The sequence below is a fragment of the Ischnura elegans genome, chromosome 2, assembly GCF_921293095.1.
Source record: "Ischnura elegans chromosome 2, ioIscEleg1.1, whole genome shotgun sequence".
NCBI lineage: Eukaryota > Metazoa > Arthropoda > Insecta > Odonata > Coenagrionidae > Ischnura > Ischnura elegans.
The window spans coordinates 114,234,192-114,248,458 of NC_060247.1; the positions used below are offsets into that span (position 1 = coordinate 114,234,192).

Sequence of the window (14,267 nt, forward strand, 5' to 3'; positions counted from 1 at the left end):
GGAAGCAGAGGATGGCTTATAAGTGCTAATTCCTCACACTGGAATATTGAGATCTGCGCAACCGGTTAGAGGTACTACAGAGGGAAACTGGTTGTTCCTTCACTAAATGTTACAAACTGTACATTCACAAACATGTTCTTATTCGATTTAATTAACTCCAATGATGCACTCATTCCACGCCTCTGACATTCGACCTTGCAGCGCCATAGATTTCGCTCGGGTCCGTAACGACAGGGGCCTAAGTATGAGGGGAAATAAGGAAAATACGCAAATAATAAAGTTTCCTAGTTTGAATCAGTTTAATGAATCAAGCGTGAGGCCATCGCCACGGAAAACGGTGATGCTCCGTCATGCACAATATTACAATTCTAAAACAATATAATTATAAAATAAAATGGGGTTAGCGATAGAAAAATGTCGGTCAAAATCGATTTTTCAAACAAACGATTTTCAATCGAAATGAAAAGTTCGACTTTTCAACATAAATCGAAATTTGAACCAAAATCGAAAAAATCGATCGTTCTTTTTTGAGAAAAATACAGTAGCTACAAAACCATGTTTGATATTCATTCGAAAAACACTCACAATACACGATTTATTAGTAGAGAAAATTTCCAAAATATCTACTACGAATACGTGATTGAATTATTAATATCAAACATTTACAAACGCAAGCATATTAAACTTCTGGGATAACCGCTTGGAAACCAGCTCCACTAAAATTTTTAATACAGATCAACTGATTGAGACGCTTTCTTGATGATCGAGGGCGCGTCTTTCCAATTTTACCGGCCTTAGAGAAAAGTCTTTCTCATGGGAAGGATGATGCTATCATAGGCCGGTGACGACACCGCTGAAATCAAACGAAATGGTCAAGATTGAAGTTGAAAAATCGAGTTTGGATCGAAACTCTAATATCACGACTCGATCTCAGTTTCCTCGATATTTAACTATTAAAACTCGAATTTAGACCTTAATATAAATCGACTTTTCAATCACTAAATGGGGTGTTCTTATTTAAAATTAGTAAACGTAACATTGAACTTGGCTCCCTGATATTTATATATCGAAGCTACTACTACTAAGCATTATCAGTGCGAGAACGCGCGTGAGATGAAGATTTCAATTGAAAGAGAATAATTTTCCCTCTCAAGAAAACCACACTTGGATTGAATTCTCACCAAGGCGCTGTAGACTGATTAATATGCGATCGCAAGAACCAGAAAACCATTAAACCCTTACACTTATCGAACATAATCCGAGGCATACGGAAAACTTCGGGAGACACTGAAGTGTTGGGACCGTATGTACTGCTAAATGAAGAGAATTCCCGATAATTTTCCTCGAACGCAAGCAAAAACTGAAGTGGTAAATAATAATGCCAACGACGACTCAATAGCTTTCCCAACTTTCTTCACGACCAATCGCGCAAATTTCTGTGAGACGTGGACTTGTTTTCAACTTCATTCCATTGCAGAGGAGATCTTATAGAGCAGGAGGTGCCATTCACAGCGGTCATTTCCTTCACATTGCCCAGAGTACCCCGTATCCCCGTCGTCGTTATGACCGCGGCCACAAAAAAGGCGATCATAAAACACATCGAGTTTTATATGCTGTTCTAGAGAAAGCGACACGGGCGCCAATACACGGAGAACAACGGAAACTTGTCGTAATATGAATGCCGGCAACTTCTGTCGTATAAATAAAACGTTATTACCCTTCATAAACGTTTATATTTGAGTCATTTGGTCCCAATATCAACCCGGACCACTTACGTCACGCTGTTTTCTATAAGCGCAAAACTGAGGACCCCATTCATAACAGGATTTTCAGCTAGTTGATTCGTACTACGTTGTTTTAAGCTGCTGTTTCGTGACGGGAGCTGAACGAGTACTGCAAATTTGGCCTCCACTAAACTCTCAAGTAGGGATCGGATAGTCTCCGAAAAATCTCCGAAATCAAAATGATAGTCCAAAAAAATATCACTGGGATATGAACCCGGGACGAGGGGGGGGAAGTCAGCACTAACCATCGCACCGATCCCTTTGCACCAGACCAGATACCAGATCAAAGATTATATAGGAAAAAATCGATTTATTAACATTTCCTAAGAAAAATATAAATACACAGCTAATGTATTCCATGTAAAAATAAAGGTAGACAAATTTAAGAAGCTGGCTTCGTTTAGTAGCTCAATTGAAAAAAAATGCTATTCTATCTTTAAAAGTAATTTATGCAGTGAAACTTTTACGGGTACGAGACGCTATGGATCCAGCAAGAATTAGAATGGGGTCGTTTGCTCTGAATCGAAATCGCAATTCAATAAAAGAATTAGTATATCGAATGGTAAGATGAGTTACGACGAAATATAATCTTCCTCATTCGGCCTCTCAATTGCAATTAAAAACGCGAAAGTTGGTTATCATGAGTTAGTGACGTCAACATAATACATGAAAGTAATATCGTTCAGGCCGAAGAGTTCGTTGAAGGGTCGAATCGCTCATCAGAGTGTATAAAAAAACGAACCACACGAGAAAGAGTCGCTTACAATTAGATGCGTTGACCGGCTCGGAATGGTTCCTAACGTCATAGAATTATCTGCGTAAGGGCTGAGGCCGCCGATTTTTCTGCCACGATCAGACAGCGACGCAGGAGTCGAATCGAGAAAAGGAAAAAATGTATTACTTTATTTTTAACACTCCGTCATATAAGACAAAAAATGGTTAACAGGCATGGGTGTCATGGTGCCGGAACGCGCCGTTCCGCCTCTGGTCAACGAAAGGCATAATAGTCAAATATCACTTTTATTAAATTTTATTGCCTCTAAATTTTTAATTTATACATTCGTAGCCAAAACAAAAAATGTAATAAAATGTAAACAATAGCCAGTAAAATGACAGTAATATTTCACTTCTAAAATAAGTTATGGAAAATTCGTTCAGGGACGGCTAATTTTGCCATTACGTCACTGTTGACAGGCCCATTGAAAGCGATTCCGAAATATCAAAGTATCGAAGTTCCACGGTAATAGTAGTTTGAAGAGATATTTTTACAGGGAAGAACTTAATTTTTCACATGATATTCGAGCTCGATGACTCGAGCAAATACTCAATCTATTAATGCCTAGATTATCGGAAGTATGAAATTAATTAACACAAACTTAAGCCGTATTTACACGATGTTTTCACCCGTGGAAGAGCATCTCTCGACAAAAGCTAGGCTAGATTCACGAAATTATAACAGGGGCTATTTCCTGGACAAGCATTCGTGCAATATTGGTCGTTAAAGTGGTGCAATTTTGATGGTAAGTAAGTCTTTACACCTACCAGCACGGGTAAATTCACCGTATGAATAAGCCTTAATAACAGCTTCGCGCGCCGTACAAATTTTTTCGGGGCCGCGGGATGCCGACCCCTGACCTACATCAAGTCATTCGTCTGGAGACCCTGACCCAGTTCCGCTAGGGTTGTGTCGCTCAAGGACAACCGCGAGGGTCAGAGACCACGGATTGCTGTCTCGGCAATGGTAGTCCCCCTTTAAGGAAGTGGATATACAGAAATGCACAACTTCAATCGTCTCCTCGGAATTGAATTCGCAAGTCAGAAAGACGGACAAATATCCAACGTTTTAACCAAATATGCAGAGATGATTCTAAAGAAAAAAAATATCAATCCTTATAAAAGGGAAAAACTGATCGTAATTCAGGAGATACTATAAGGAACTCTATGGGTATGAGAAATAAAATAAAATTTGCTTATTCCACACATTAAAATTTAACCAGAGCTCCTCCAAGTACGGTGACATTTTAAGGGTCACCTAGATCAGCTATTGAAATTTTATCGATTGGGATAGGCAAGGAATATTTTCTTCCTAATACAAATATAAAAAATCTCACTCATTTTTACTATGAAAATTACTTTTTCGTGGAAAATCATTCGTTACGCATAAGCACATGCATCTATCTACATTCCAATCCGCAAGCCGCCTCAAAAGACGTGAGGCGTTTATTTAAGTAGGGTATTTTTAGAATTGAAGTCCTTTATTGCTCGGAGAAAGGATTAATTCCTGACCCTATCCTTTCGGAAAAATAACTCTCGGTAATAACTACAATTTTATACGGCTCGCAAAACCGTTATTAAGGTCTATTCATATTTTATCGTTCATGTTGTTGGACATGGCAACAAAGTGAGGTTTAAAGACGATTTTTACCGTGTTGCTCTAAAAGATAAGTTCTTCATTGCTCAAAAATACAAGTCTAGCAAGTAGTCTCTAGTAGCTTCCGATTTTGCATATTTGGTTTAACGTTGGATATTTGTCCGTCTTTCGGACTTGCGAATTCAATTCCGAGGAGACGATTGAAGTAAAAGTTGTGCGTCTCTCTATATTCGCTCTTAGCAGTTCTCCTTTGTATTTTATTTAGTTCACGGATTAAATATCTGCGCCGTATCCCATATGCTTAACGCATATTCCAAATGGATGGTATATGAAGAAGCTATGTAGCCCGAGTAATAATCATTTTGGCACGATTACAATATATCACTCTTAAAGTTACCATTAAAAAATCACCGAAATGAAAGTCATAGTGCGTATCAACGAATTGGGAGATCGACTGATGATATTGTTTGAGCAGTAAAATTATGGACTGGGGGAAAGAATTTCTAAGAAGGATAATTAAGGATACGAAGCACAATTTCAGAAATAATAATCAAACACACACTTTCAGAAACCTACACAGAATACTGAATTTCTGAACGTTTTCTACATGTAACAAAATACCATGAGGAGATGACTGCTAAATTTTCCACAGTGAGGTAGTCCTAAAATTATTATTTTTTTTTGACAGTTGACATTGGATAAATCAAAGACACAAAAAATAAATCCGCATGGTCGCACACAATTGAAAATTTCAAAATATATATTTTTAAATACCAGGTTACGAAGGTGAAAATTTTATGGTCTAATAAGGGGATGTAACTCACTTGTTCAACAAGGATCTTTTTTCAATTCGACTCTAATACTCAATCAACTGAATCATCTGACCAGAAAATTTCGATGCTTACCAAAACAATCATGTTCGGATCACAAGAAGCGAAATCCGAATTTCAAATTCATCCTCAGCAAATGTATCCATCGGAGGATAATCTTTGATGAGGATGATCTTTGATGGCCCATTTAGGAGGAATGATGACCTCCAAATTTGAGGGTGCCAAGCATTGGGGAATGGGGAGCGACTCCGCACAGAATTTAGAGAAGAACGTGATTGACACAGCAGCCACAGAAACGAAGTTGGACGAGCTTCGCAAGGGGACGCATTTCTTAATTCGATCGAGTCGTCTTTGACGCTGACGGCGTGATCCCATCAAGGCGCCGAGGTCACGATTTACAACCACAAATGTGACGCAAGGCGTTATTGGCTGGATTGAAGACCATACTGACGTCCAAAGTGTTAAATAAATTGGAGAGCATAAAACGAGCGAAGCAGGCCGTGAGGAAACGACACCTCGACCCAGGACAACAACATTCGAAACTCGCTCATACGTCGACGAAGTCGACCGTCATTTGTTCCGAGTACGAGGTCCCTAGAAGTAGGGAGAATTGATGTTGCGCGAGAAAAAGCACAGATTTATCTCAATGTATGCGAAATGCAGGTCAACCGTACCCTTAAAATGTCGAAAATGATTATATTCTAATGACGCTTAAACCACTTTATTGACAGATTCAATCAAAATTGTAGAAATGTCCATTCGTAAGCAAAACAAGTTTTTTACATGAATTGTCATGAGAAAAAATTCCGCTGGACCGGGAATTAAACCACGGACCTTAAGCTTCCTGGACCACCACGCTACACGAGTTCCAGAATCCTCATGGTAACAGTACCGAGGCTCATCGCACTATATAAGTCAGGCCTTCGTGAAATATTAGGAAAAATATTCCATATACCGCCATACGCGGCTTCATCGCAGGTTCGAAGCTCTCATTTGGTGGAGGCTTCATTGAAGCCCTTCCTTCCTCGCGTTGCCATCTTGTATGGACCACAGGGGCCTAACACCTTGTACGATTGCCATGAGAATTCAGTATAACGTGGTGGTCTCCGCAGTGGCCCGAAAAGCCAAAGGTCCTCGGATCGATTCCCGGTTGAGAAATTTTTTTCTCATGACAATCCACGTAAATTTCATCACCGTTCACGCGGCAGACTCAAAATATTACACAAAACAAGTGTTAAGTGAAGAAGTATACCGCCGCCAGGTTGAAATTTGCACGTGTGGTTGGCCGCCGGGCCGTTCCTAAATAGGTAGACTGGATGGTGAAAACGATAGACAGTTGATCTGGCAGTTTTAATCCGCTAATCCAAGTGAAAGGACGTGCCGATGTGAAAAGATACCTGTAAAATGTTTTGTGCGAATAAACCATTCGGCCACTGTACCACGAGTCTAGTATATTTTCGAACATACACAATTTACAAATTTACATAAAGTTAGCTTATGATAATGTTATAAATAAATGATAACTTTGTGTCTAATCGACCGCATGAATTAATGTTGAGAAAGCTAAAAAGATTTCGGGGGGATAATTAAGCCCCTATAGCACACCCCTCATGGTAGCTCGCGGGATTTTCCATCACCATGGGGCAGTTGTTCAATACTAGACAGTCACCCTCACTAGTGGACAATAGAGCACACATTTAAAGAACAATGAATCCCATGACTCCCATCCCTGCTCGGGAAGACATGAAAACCTGGTTCAAAGGTTTTCCTCTTCAGCACTTAAAAGGGGTGCTTATCAACTAACGTCACCAACACAATTGGGCCTTTAACGATCTCTACGAACGAAAACGAGACACGCATCTCGCACTTCCTTCGTCGGCAAGCAATTAAAACGAATATGGGGTGACTATAAGAGGATTCCGGCGTCCTTGGAGGGAAGAGACCCAATTTGAACAGTTTTTCGCTCCTAAGGAAATGGCACCACAGGTGCACTATGAAAGACAAACAGTATCCCAACAGAATTTGCGCCGCCATTATCGGAAAAAAATTGGACACCTTTCTGAGGGTATATCAGGAGTGAGACGAGGGACCACGAATATTACAGTAGAGGAATCTTCACACGGCCTCAAAACGTGTAGCTACCCACTGCGCATTTAAATAGGTTTACACTAGTAGCCACTCGTGTTGCTGGCTAGCATAGCGATCCCAATTGCACAGAGAAATAAGCTATAATTAAGGCAGTTTGCCGAAGTTTACACTCGCGATTATGTTTGCAGCCATAAAAAAATAAAAGCAAGCACGATGGTAGAAAGGGCGCATGTTTTTTCGTTCAATGATTCACGAAAATATTATTAGCATGACATCACCATTACCGTGGTAACGCCAACATATTATAAAATCAATAGGTTAACAAAAGACATCTCCTAAAAGATAGCACTTGAAACGAGCAATACGAGAGATACGAGATTATCCAACAAATGAAGACCACTTTAAGCAAAAAATAATGTACAATTACAGCGTCTATTATCAGGAAATATTTATAAACCCTGTACAATACGATTTTTTCTGTTCCTTGATATCGATTACATGGTCCTTTTTGTCAATCATTTTCTCTGGCCCTAATATGGTGGTTTTCTCAGTCCCGATAACAATTCACAATTTTTTAATACAGCAAGGTTGATGCAGGGGGAAGGCAAGTTAAAACAAGAAAAATATCTTACTAAATAAGCAATTCCTCCATTCTTTAAAAATGAAGAACTCGAAAGTAGTCGTCCGGCTTTCATGACCGGTTGATTTCATGAGAGAGGAGGCTGTCTCACTCGTTTAGGGGGAAGCGCCCATTGAGGGAAGAAATTGCTAACGAGAGCGAATAAAACAACGACCCACGTAAGACCAATAAGCGAGGCCCATTAGTAGCGTAGAAGCGGTTGTATGCTCCACAGGAGTACGTGACGTCCACAAATTGTGCATGCAAAATGAATAATTAAGCTGATCAACGAATAGGCAAAAGGGAATAAATCCAAAACAGGAAACTATATGCCAATTTAAGGTTGGAAAGAAATATCTCCGAGACCGGTTTTTTCGATTGCTTTAGGCTATCATTATGGGGGAGTGGAACAAGTGTTAACCCGCCGCGGGTTAGGACATGAGCGAAAATTATGGAAAATTGGACTAATGATGATAATAACACTAATTAGTCTTATCGATATCGGGACCATCTTTCCCTAGCGGTAAACATTTTTCCACGCATTGGCAAGCGTCCCTAAAGGAGCATCTAGAAATGTCGCGTATTTATTATCATCATTTCCTACAAATATGACAAGTAAATTCCTGTATTTCCCATCTTTCATGTAACACCTCGTCATACATTGCATATTTGCTAAGGAATACTTTGTCAAGTTACCCTGGAAATTAAATGAAGTAAGGTTAAAACATAAATTGATCGAGAAACTGAATGAACGAAAAAATCGAAAAACTTGCTACGCAGATATTTTTCCTTCTAACTTCAACAGGCTTTTCCTGTCTTCGGAATATGTGCGGGAGGATTGAGGATGTTCATTTTTGGATATAAATAGCGCGGGAAGTAGGCGATCGATCGAGAAATGGAAACTTACTCGTATCTTTATTTTTTAAACTCTTATCACAATCGATATTTAAAAAAAAACAAGCGAACGAGCACATTTCATCATTTCCTGGACGTTTTCAACTCTTATTACACTGACTGTAATAATAATGTGTCACATAATCACTCTCTCACTGACTTCTTCAGGGAGGAAAAGAAAAACTATCACATAGTTGTGAAAGCATGCGACGAATATGCCTAACACAGGAACCATCATCTGCACGATAGCTACCTCATGGATGATTGGCAGTAGCCCCTAGATTCGTATCTAATGACCTATTTTTAAGATACCAATTTTCTGCAACAATTACTCTAAAAATGGGTGATATTGCGCATTCGTATTACTGATAAACGCTCAAGGCTCTCCTTTAATTAAGCTCAAATATTAATTGTTTTAGACAATTATTATAGCACATTTTAGTCCAACCATAATTATTCAATGTCCTACAAAATCCAGAGAATTTAATGAAATGTCGAAAAGGCTGAATACCCAAGAAAAATGTTTTACCACTTATTATTCACATATTATGAAAATTACCACTGCATTGTGCATCCAACAAAATGTTTGCGTTGCCATAGCTCCGTAACTAAGGAGTTGCGACCCCACGTTTCCGAACAAATAAGGCTTAACTCTTTGCGGTCCAACGTCGAGGCTGGCTCGACAGGCTGGTGCAAGCATCGGGTCCAACGTAAAGTTGAGCTCAACATCACGAGGTTACATAAGAGGACTATACAAGGGCAATGTTTCAAGAGATGTCACACACATAATTTTCAAATAATAAACTCTTTAATTGAACCCATAGCATAAAATTACGGTCAGTGGAAGTTTACTTTAAAAAACAAATCAAAACATTTAAAGGGAACCATTGAATCCTGTCACCATTAATTTTTTTCTAAAAATTAATCTGACCACACTATTCGAATGTAAAAGAATGGACCGCAAAGGGTTAAAATTGCCTCCCCTAGCAGGTCCTGAAGTACTGCTGATTCCTCCTGAAACACCCTGTATAATTAAAGAAGTCGGGACGGGTAACGTTAATGGGACAAATGAGGGAAAATTTTATTCTAAAACCTCACCTGAATGATAGTCGTGAAAAGGATCGGCAAGTTTCAAACCCGAGTTCCCGCTGTCTGCAAGTCCGTCTCGCTATCAATTAATCCAGCCTCTTGCGTGATCCCTCCGCGCCGCTCCTCTGTAAGCGCGAACAGCGAGCTCGACCCGACGCGCAGTGGACCGATCTACGGACGGACGAAGAGTTGAAGGTCACGAGTGACGAGTATCCGATGATGAGGCAGACATTAAAAATCCTAACGACGGGCGTAAAAATGAGATACCGAAAAATTGAAACCGCCCTTCAACAAAAAAAAAATAATAAAATAAAAGAGAACCAATAAACAGTTATGGTCGAATCGACCTCTCCACCTTTAGCGGGCCAAACGATGACGTTTTAAAAGAGAAAGCGATCGAAATTGGATAACATTCACGCACTAACATAAGAAGGTCGAATCGGCATGAAATTGGGAGCAGAAATATTTATTTCAAATACAGACTTTCCGATTATGATTAACCGGCTGTCGCCAAAAATATGAAAATACAGGACTTTCCTTGTCATATTTCCAGAAAAAAAACACGCAAAATTTCTTCTCTTTTAGGGACGCTTGCGGATAAGAGGGAAAATGTTTACCACAACCTCACCTATATAATCCCACAGAACTATGATATATCTTACAATATGAAATTAAATCCATGGTAAAATTAATATCCAGACACCTCACCACACTTCCATTAAAATTTCTCTGTAAACAAACAATTAATGCAATAAAGAAGCCATACGATCGATGTAACTGGCGCTACAACTTACTCCTGACGCTGGGAGAAAATTTAAATTTACATTCAGTGAATGAGCTCTTGAATAAGTAAGCATGTACCCCTTTATTGCCTTTCAACAAAATTATGTCATCTATGACGTGAAGATGTTTTTCAACACAGCGCAGTAAAGAAAAACAAGTTTTTGATATAAATATCAGCGGAATCTTCATAAAAATAGACTACTACAATTTTCTACTGCTTTACCTTTTACCTTTCGCATCTGCAATTTTCCCGACGTTTCAACGCACGAACCGCATATCTTAATCAGAGCAGGTTAACGCCGCGGCGGACTCCTTCCGTGATGAGCGGGTGGGATACATCTGGTTATAAATCTACGATACATTATTCATACTTGAAAGCTCCAGATCAGGGTGATGTATGGAGGCGAGCGGCATTTGCGCCATGAGAGAAGTGCAGGGAGAGAAGAGCGGATGGAAACCCGGCGTCGGCGTTAGCCTGCTCTTTACGAAAGGCGCCAAGGGGACCACGGCTTAACATCCCATATCCAACATGCATTCCAAAAGAGCACTCTCACAGGGTTTATATGAAACATCATCTCTACCGCCGGGTTTTTAGCCTCGACCCACCACACCAATCAGATTCCCAGCTTAAGATCAGCCCATCGAAAAGAGCCACGGGCCAACGTCCACGCATCTAATTTCGCACGCCCTTCTTTTTTTGATGCGGTCCCACAACATTTCACTCCATAATTCGGCGAGATTAAGGTCCATTAAGATTTCGGCGGCATTCATGGCAAAGAGGTCGCAGCCATCCTCGTAGAGTATAAGAAAGGAGGCCAGGAAACTACGTGAAAACGTTCGTGCGGGCAGAGGCATTCAATGTTTCAGAAGATCAGACCAATGGAAAAATAGAGGCCTACGAAACCGAGTGCTGGAGGAGGATACTGAAGATTAAAAGGATGGATCGCGTCAGAATCGAGGAGGGATATGGTAGAACAGGAGAAGGGACTCTATAGATTAGAGTAGGTCAAAAAAGAACAAGGAGGATTATCCACGCACTGAGAGACAGCAGTAACTTTGGGTAAGTAGTGGAAGGAAAAATTGATGGCAAAGTCCCCCGAGGAAGGCCAAGGGACAAGTACCTAGGACAGATGAAGAGCAGGGTTCCCACTATAACTAAATTATAAAATTCACTGTTTTTTCCAGGTTTTCGCGGTCTAAATATCTTTAAACTCATGGTCCGTTGATGAGCCATTTTCGTCAGAAATATTGATCACGCAACAATCATCGACCGAACGTCAACTAAAAATTTAACAAACGCGACAGACGCCGTGAATGCAAATGCAGCAATTAAAGTGCTATTATTATGACGTCACCTATCTCTTATGACGTCACCTATCGTTAGCAAAATTCAGGGCCCACTAAAAGTTGTGAGTGGGAAAATGGAGGGAGTAAGGTGGCAGGGAAGTGAGGAAGTGTCTGATTTTTCGCCAGAGTTAATGAACGTTTTGGTTACCGGTCTTCCCATCACAGGCTTAAGGTCAATGTGTCGTCATGGTACACGGACCAATCATTGCGCTTCGAATGTACGCGTGCAGACAAATGCGTGGACAGTGTCTGCGAGTGACTGACCTCGAAACATGATAGACAAATCGACTTTTCTTTTGATCTGTCAATCGCAGTTTTACAATAAAGTTTGAGAGATTTTTAAGGTTTCATGACGAAATTCGCGGTTTTTTCCAGGTTTTTTTTCACGGTTGACAAAAATTCACGGCTTATTCACGGATTTAAGGGTTTCACGGTTGAGTAGGAGCCCTGAAGAAGAATACGGGGAATAAGAGGCTCAAGGGGATGGAAGAACTGGAATGATAGAGGGTGCTACGGCGGGCTGCGAATACCGATCTTACTAATAAAAAATAATAATTAAAAAATTACAAATAAATTAAAAAGTGATTCTTTAAGTTTTATTTTTTAATTTCGGGGTAAACTGTAGGACTAGATAATGTTTAAATATTTTCGTTAATTAACGACAAAATATTCCTTCAAAAGTACGCTAAAGCCATTTTCTTGATCTACATAAATGTTTGCAACTTATTGTGGAAGAATGCTGTAGACGCAGTATTTTTCCCTAGGTTGAGTGACAAAGTTCATGAAGTTGACAAAACGACTAATTTTACGCTGCGCGGATTCACTTATTGCACTGTTGTGTCTACATTTTTGATTTTTTCATATACAAAAAATACATTGGAATTAATAATAAAAAAATACTTTTAAATGGCGTATAATTTAACTTTTTAGCATGCGCACAAGCAAGGATATAAATTTTCAAAGTACAGCGGCATATCATTTTGACGCCAACACTGGGATTGCAACACCAGGGACAGTTAAATAAATGAAAAGTGATGAATATGACAGGTCAACAAATCACAAGCATACATTTCTCTAATAACACTAATTTAGCTTACACCTCCTTGAAATTTGGATCGCTCTGCCCTCGAGCGACGCGAGTGGCGACAAATTAAAACCTATTAAAATGCACATTGGCTGGCAACACATCCAGAGGCCGACCGGACAATCATCAATGGAGGGCTGCATTATCAGTGGCGTAGCCAGGGGAGTCCCGACCCCCGCTGCCCCGAAATGTTGAAACACTGTTGTTTTCCTTCATTTTTAAAGAAATATTTTGTAAATTCATGATTTTCCAATACCTTGTTTTATTTTATGAAGTTTTTTCGATTATGAAAAGTGTTCAAATTAGCTTAGAACCCATTGCTTAGAGTCCTGTTTTACAAAAATTTCCCCCCTGGTTTTGGACCCCCCATGAACTTGAATAATTCACCATTGTCTAATCAATAGTGCCCCTTCTTATGTTTAAAAATTTTGTTTTCTGTTAGTTTTTATTTATTGTGATACTGTTTGTTATCTTTTAGTATTATTTATTTAAGGAACTGTCAATGTTAAAGCCTTTTTGCCGTTTCTGGTGATGAAATAAATAAATAAAAATTCCTGGCTACGCCACTATGCATTATGCCAATTAAGTATAGCAACGCCATGAATGAATACTATGAATAAGGCACAATTAATGGCAGCTCAGCCTCCACGAGCAGAGTAATGCGGTCGACGGTGAGAGTTGTTTATAATAAAGGAGGACAGCAAGAAGTCACTCAATCGGGCCCCTTGACCTTTGAAGTTTGAAGTGGAAACAGCCGCTATTACATCGACGGTCGCTGCGGAATAATTCCATCACGAAAGAGAAATGACAGCGGTTAAGTAAAACAATCCCGCCGTTATCTTCTTCCCAGAAGGATGACCTTCAAACGGAAAGAGTAAAAAAATCTCTGATAAAAACAGAAAGGGGGTGATTCAGACCGGCGAATTATACCATTTTAATCCGAGGGGCCGGATCTCCCTATTTACCGCGCTATGGCAACGCTGATACAACCGATACGAACTCAAGAGAGATGAGGTTACGAAAAAACATGGGGCTACTTACAAGACCAACTTCTAGTTCTCTCAAACAAGATCTTGAGATTATGCATCTCATGAAGAAAGATAAATATAAAGGAAACAAACACAATTTTACGGAATTATGATCGAGCGGCGCAGATGAAAATTAAGTAAGCATGAAGCATACAGCGCATGAAGTCGAACTTGTTCGAGCACCTAAATGTTTTACATTCGTTAATTTTTCATTGGAACGGGAACTATTCACGATAATTATAACAATAATTATAAATATATACCAAGAGAGTCCACAAAAACGAAGACAAAAATAAAAGAAACATTCGCACGAGTAAATTTAAAATGTCGACCGTTTCTCCGTCTTCTTC

At 39.6% G+C, this 14,267-nt stretch overlaps 1 protein-coding gene across 4 annotated transcripts in view; it reads right to left on the reverse strand.

Annotated features, from left to right (window-relative positions):
* Window positions 1-14,267, reverse strand: part of LOC124154437 (pyruvate carboxylase, mitochondrial) — a 105,482-nt gene that overhangs the window by 37,330 nt on the left and 53,885 nt on the right. For 2 of the 4 annotated variants that reach the window (XM_046528154.1, XM_046528151.1), the window contains exon 1: window positions 9,685-9,833. The exons of the other annotated variants lie outside the window; for them this stretch is intronic. The gene's annotated coding sequence lies outside the window, so the exon portion shown is untranslated. Of the gene's footprint in view, window positions 1-9,684; window positions 9,834-14,267 lie in introns of those variants that run through there. 4 annotated transcript variants of the gene reach the window in all.